The sequence below is a fragment of the Arachis duranensis genome, chromosome 1 (genome assembly GCF_000817695.3).
Source record: "Arachis duranensis cultivar V14167 chromosome 1, aradu.V14167.gnm2.J7QH, whole genome shotgun sequence".
In the NCBI taxonomy this organism is placed as follows: Eukaryota; Viridiplantae; Streptophyta; class Magnoliopsida; order Fabales; family Fabaceae; genus Arachis; species Arachis duranensis.
Window position 1 is genome coordinate 99521639 of NC_029772.3, and position 7372 is coordinate 99529010.

The window sequence follows — 7372 nt, forward strand, 5'->3', positions numbered from 1 at the left end:
AGCAAAAGTCTCTTCATAGTCAATACCATACTCTTGCGTACAACCCTGAGCAACTAATCGTGCCTTATAACGGTCAATAGAACCATCAGAGCAAGTCTTGATATTGTATACCCATATGTTTTCCACAACTTCCTGATTAGAAGGAGGATCAACCAAATCCCAAGTGTGTAATTTTTCAAGTGCCTGTATTTCTTCCTGCATTGCTTGTTGCCAATTTGGATTTGTGGAGGCTTCTCTGAATGACTTAGGTTTATGTTGATGAAGAATAGTAGAAAAATAATGATAATCAAGAAGATGAGGAGGTGGATTTCTTACCTTGGAAGAATGAGTGGAAGGAGGAGGCATGACGGTAAGAGTAGGAGCGTCGTTCGGTCCGGAATCATCGGGAGATGGAGAAGGCAGAAGAACAGGAGGTTGTGGAGGGTGACTTAAGATAGAACCTGTAAAATCATCACTAGAAAAAAGATCAACATTGGGGTTAGTGAAAAAAGGTGAGTGAGTAGGAGGAATAGACTCAAAGGAGTAGAACCGAGAAAACATGTGATGCTCCCAGAAGACAACATAACGAGATATACGAATATGTTTAGAGAGAGGATCCCAACAACGATAACCCTTGTGTCCACTGCCATAACCAAGGAAACAACACATACGAGCCCGAGGTTCAAGTTTACTATGTTCATGAGGCTGAAGAAGAACAAAACATACACAACCAAAAACTCGAAGAGAACTATAAGCTGGGGAGGTACGATAAAGACGCTCAAAGGGAGTAACATTACCAAGAATAGAAGAAGGGAGTCTATTGATAACATGAACAGTAGTAAGAACAACTTCACCCTAAGTACGCTTAGGACACGAAGAAGAAAGAAGCATTGCATGTACAAAGTCAAGAATGTGATGGTGTTTGCGTTCAACTCGACCATTTTTTTTAGACATACCAGGGCAAGAAAAGTCAAACAAGGTACCCTGTTCTGCAAGAAAGGTTAACAGTTTGGAATCACGGTATTCCATAGCATTATCACGGCAAAAAACCTTAATGACCTTAGAAAACTGCGTTTTAATCATAGTGGCAAAGTTAATATAAATTTGAGGTAACTCGTGGCGATTGGCCATCAAATAAATCCAAGTAAAACGTGAATAATCATCAATGAAGATAACAAAGTATCGAGCTCCTCCCATAGATGCGGTGGGAGCAGGACCCCAAACATCAAAGTGAATGAGATCAAAAGGAGAGTGAGCAAGAGAGGAATTATTGTAAAAAGATAAAGCAGGTTGTTTGACAGTTTGACAAGAAATGCAATCAAAAGATTCATTAGGAATCTAACCTAAAATACCTTGAGACTCAAGAGGATGCAATTTTCTTAAGGAGCTATGGGCAAGACGTTGATGCCATAAGTGAAGGGTAGATGGTGAAGAACCAGCACAGAGATTTGGTACAGGAGGAATATGAAGATTCTCGACTTCAAACAACCTTCCAAACTTACGTCAAGTCCCAATGACTTGTCCCGTTCGACGATCCTTTACATGACAACCAGAGATAGAAAAAGTGACATCAAAACCCAGATTAACAAGTTGACCAACAGAAATAAGATTAAAGTTTAAGTTGGGAATAAAATAAGTATCAGGAAGATTAAGAGTTGACTGGGAGATAGAACCCTTGTGTGTTGTTGTGTGCAAGAGGAAACCATTAGCAGTATTGACAGAATGTCCATTTGTAGTGGTAGACAGAGACGAGAAGAGATTACACAACGGAGACATGTGATTAAAGCATCCCGAGTCAAAATACCATTTAGAATTACCTAAAGGAGTCGAAAGAGTAGCATGGGTATTACCAGAAAAGGAGAGAAGGCGTTGAAGAAGAGACGCAATATCAGATAGAGAGACAGGAAACAGGTGGAGAGGAGCAGATGTGGTAGATTCAAGAGTAGCATCAACAGCAGAAGCAGGCTCAGAACGTGGTGGGCGAGTAGGACAGGTAGTAATCAAATATCTCGAGAGCTTGCAATAATGGAAGAACAGTTGTGAACAATGGTAGCTAATATGATCTTTTTGGTGGCATGTGTGACATTCAATAGAGGGACAAACGGAGACGAGGTGCCCAAAACGGTTACAATTTTGACAGAATTTATCCTTTCTGTTTGTGGTAGCAAAAACAGCTGACTTTTCCATAATAGCAAAAACTGCAACTTGGGAGCCAAAAACGAGAAAACAGAGGGCAAAATCAAAAAGAGCTCACCAAAATATATTGGAAAGGAGAGGAGAGAAAAACTGCAACTTGGGAGCCAAAAACGAGAAAACAGAGGGCAAAATCAAAAAGAGCTCACCAAAATATATTGGAAAGGAGAGGAGAGAAAAACTGCAACTTGGGAGCCAAAAACGAGAAAACAGAGGGCAAAATCAAAAAGAGCTCACCAAAATATATTGGAAAGGGTCCCACTGTCTACCACGTCAGCTGCCACATTGGATGACACGTCAGCAAGAGGGAACACGTGGTGCTGTGGGATTGGATAAGTAGAACACGTCATGGCTGACGGGGCGGGGTGCCACACGGGCAGCGGAACAAATTGGGTCGGGCACGCGGGTCGAGAACGCGGGTCGATCTCGGGTTGGAAAAGCAGCGGTGTGACACGTGGCAGAAACGAAGCCGTTGATCTGGGGCGTTGATCCATCGGTGCTGGAGACGTCTGGAAGAAGAACGGCTGAGCGCGGACAGGAACTTTTGAGTGGCGCATGGCGTCGCGTCGCGTTGCGTCTGGCGGCTTCTGGCGATGACTCCCGTGGCATTGAAAAGCTTGCAACGAGGAAAAGGCAAGGGTGGTAGTGGTGACGAACCAAAGTGTAACACCCTAATTAGCCTAAGCTTTACCTCGTGCCGTAAAGCAAAGGTTAATCAGAGATCATGATAGTTCTAAGCTTATGCATAGTATATATATAGAAAGAATAGTATAATCTAGAAGCCAGATGAATGATATAGCTCAAAAACAGGATTTGAAAAGCGCAAAACGTACTAGCGAAGTTACTACTTAAGGCACAAGATATAGATATTATATAACAAAATACTAGAGTATAATATCGTAAGAATCTAGCCACGGCTTCCGGAGTTTAAGCCGGCTAGCAATATACAGATATACAGAAATCAGACAGTAAAAATAGCTTATACAAGTTTTGTTCTCTCAATACATGCAACTAGGAAAAACAAAATACAAAAGTGGGAGACATATACAAAATAACTCAAAATGACTCAAGGGAAGTATCCAGATCCTCCGCTTCTGTTACCAACCAGACAACTCACCGAGGTGAGTTGCGAACTACATCTAAAAAACACAACAGATATATGGTATGAGAACTGGAGGTTCTTAGTATGGTAACAGTACCCAGTGATGTAGGATATAAGACCCCGGGGCACCAAAGGCAATCCTAAGCTCCATACCCATCACAATATTCAAACTTAAACCATACCAGAACAGTTAAGCAAAATATAAATCTTAACATAAATAAATCGGGTAGTCTATCTTAGGGGATTTCTATTCTAGTCAACACCGCTATCCCACAGCCCTCACCAACCGACCCTCCATGCGATCCCATCGCCACCGCCTTCCGAACCTCTTCAATCCCAGTAGAAATCACAATTATACACAAGACAAGTAAATCACAAGTAGAAGCATATAAGGCAAGTAATTCAAATAGCAATTAAGCATGTTATACAAATAGGCAAGCCATTTCAAGTAGTCAAAGCATACAAACAGATAGAAAATGTATATGATAAATGCCTGTCCTACTAGCTGTGATATCACATTGTCGGTTCAACTGCCAACCCGACACATCACCATGGAGATGTCGCCCTTCGGAATCATCAATGGGAATCCCCGAGATATAGTGTCGGATCACTGTCCAGGGTTTTGCGCTTGCACACTCTATTGATCCGAAAGGATGCGAGCGTGATTCTCTTGCCTCAGACCTCACATCTCAATGTAAGCGGAATTAACCACCATCCTTACGCCGCCACCGCTATCTCGACAGGCGGGATTAACCACCGTCCCTGCCGGGCGCATAGCGTCTTATAATCTTAGTACAAATCAGTACTTCAGTAATGTTCAGAAAACATTTTCAATATACATGAATCCATAATCCCATTCAGAGTTCTCAAGTCATCTCAACCACTGTCAAATCACATTTCAGTTTCCAAACATCAACAATTCATCATTCTTCACATAACGTCAAACCATCCTCAATACACCCGAAACCTACTCCTCCATTTTCTAATTTGTCTAAATAATATCCTTTAAAACCCTTAGATTCTTTCCCATGTTTTAAATATCCAAAACTAGGCCCAAAAGTCTTAAAATGGTGTTAGAGAAGCTTACAACTTTGTTGGGAAGGTAGAATAGTTGAAAACAAAGCAAAATTTGAGAAACATGGCATGTACGGCCGCACAGAGGTGTGCGCGCCGACGCTCTGGAGAGTTTTAAATCGTGTGCAAATGCACAGGGTCTGCATACGCACAGGTGTCAAAGTTTACAAAATCTGTTCACTCGCACGACCTGTGCCAGCGCCCCCAACAGACTGGCCTTCCCAACGTGTGCGTGCACACATGTTGCAATTTTCTCTTGGTATGTGCACGCACAAGCTGTGCTAGCACCGCAAGTAGATTACCTGCCTCTGCGTGTATGGATGCACAGATCTGTGCGTGCACACAGGTCAACGTTTTCGTAGAGGTGTGTGTGCGCACATATCAGAAATCACAAAATTCTGCAACTTTGCAGAATTTTAGATTTCTAGCACCAACTTTGAATGATCATAACTTTCTCTACAAAATTTCAAATTTTACAAACTTTATATCGATTTAAAGGGTTTTCAAAGATCTTTAATTCTAATTTAATTTCAATCAATTTTAAAAATCGAGACAGAAGTTATGATCAGACAAAGTTCACCAAAAACCCAATTTTACCAAACTTCACAATTTCCTCAATGTCTTACCATACACCTTCCAAAACCATACCAAACCATTCAAAACTCCACTTTTCATCAAAATTATCCTTTGTATCATATTACATTCAATCATACTACATTTTCTTTCACATTTCATTATCCACAACCTCAATTATCGCTTATACAACATATCCATCAATCATCGTCATATCATCATCAATTCTCATCATCAACCCAACCATGATTCAAATCAATACTTAACAATGCTCATTCATTCACATCCATCATATCTCGACTTCATCATTTAACAACAACAACAACATCAAATTGTTATACTTCATCAACACAAACAATCATCAACAACATAAAATTCCAAACCTATCCTATGGGTCACTAGCCTATGTGTCCATAAATATTATATACTACATAGAGGAAACCGAAACCATACCTTGACCAATTCTCTATATGCCCTTAACTCAAAGTTGAGCACAAGCTAGGCTTTCCAACACAATCCAAGCCACCAACAATCACCAATAAGCTCCAACAAGTTCAAATACTCACCACTTCAAGCTATAACACACATAATTCATAATAATTCAATCTAGGGTTTATCAAACCTAAAATTTCACAAGGGTTCAAGAGCTCTTACCTTTTCCAATAGCATTGGAAGCCAAAACCCAATGCTAAGCAAGGATTAAAGTGAACCTAAACATCCAAAATCACAAAAACTCATTAAACCCAAAGCCTTAATCACCCGAAATTTTGGAGAGAAGAAATGGGAGAATTTCGAGCTTACGTTACCAGTTTCACATATGGGTTTTGTAGAGCTCTTCGCAAGGAATGCGTAGCCGCTAACGGCACGCAAATCAGAGCATCGTAGCTCGAGATATCGCGAAGAGAAGAGAGGTGTGAATAGTGTTCTCTTCTTCCTCTCCTTTCCTCTTTCAAATCTGAAGTGTGTGTGTGTGTGTGTTTATGAGATGAGGGTTCATTAAATGAACCTTATATATGTTGGGCTTGGACCCGGTCCAACCCGTTAGCGTTTTTAGCCCGTTTGGCCCAACTTCAGGCCAAACCTTTTAAAATTAACGCCGGTTTTCAGCTTCTAATATTTTTCTAAGGTTTTTGACGGTTTTTACTTTTTCTCGTGCGGTATCGGGCAGATTTGAACCGGTTCAATCGGTTCAATTGTCGGTTTGCAGTTTTTTGCAGAAAATACATTTTCTGACTCAGAAAGACCTATTGAGCCCAAAAATCACCTTTAAATCCTAAAATTCTCTCTCTAACTTTTTAGAATCTAATTTGTGCAATATAATCACTTAATTAACTGGTTGATTAGTTGCAGTTCTTACACAAAGCGTCGGGAGAGACTCAAAAAGTGAGGGCAAAGTACTGTCAGAGGAAACAAAATAAACGGGTTAGAAACCAATTATTTCTAAAAAAAATTAACCTAACCTCTTGATACCATGTTAGAAACAAGAGACCAAACTAAAGAAAGTATTTTGTGTATTATTCAGTCTGATCAAAAATACAATGTACAAGGGGTATATATAGGTGCCAGAAGAATAAAAATAATAAAAGTATAGAATCCTACAATTAATATACATATATGCTATATAAATATAAGCGATACTAACTGATTTAAAATGATTCTAATGATTCTCTAATATGCGTAAATCGAATTTGTCTGATTCAATTTATATAGATTTATTTAAGACAACTGTGTAACTAAATTCTATTCGAGTCAAGACATTTGTATTATTTTGATCTCCGTTCATTTTATTAGTGTAAATGATTTTTTTATTTATTAAGGTTTAAAAAATAATATTAAAATTAGTAATATAAAAAATATTATAAATTTAATATTATAAAAAAATTATATAAGGACTAGTTTGACTAATTTTTAAAATTTGAGGGATGAAAATGACTTACGTCTGGATTTTCAAAGACTATTTTGACTAATAGAAAACTTTTTTATATGTCAAGTGACACGTGACATGCCAGGTATCACTGACTTGTCACGTGACGTGCCACGTGTTACTGACCTGTCACGGGGCACTTAACGTGACACGTCATCATCCAATTGACAGAAGGACTAATTTGACTAATAGTTTATTTTTCAGGGACTAATTTGATTAAAAAAATCATTCGAAGACAAAAATGAAGATCGCGTAATCTTTCAGGGACGAATTTGAACATTAACCCGAATATTTCTTATATAATAAAGGCTTAATAACTTTGTTGTTTTTTATATTTTTATCAAATTTTTAATTAGATATTTATATTTTTTTAAATTCGATTCTTACATAATTTTAATTTTATAATTAAGTCATTTTTAGTATAAAAATATAAAAATTAATTGAATATTTTTTCATAAATTAAAGATATTTATAATTAAAAATTTAATTAAATCTTTGATCGTATATATTTTTTAAAAAATATTTTA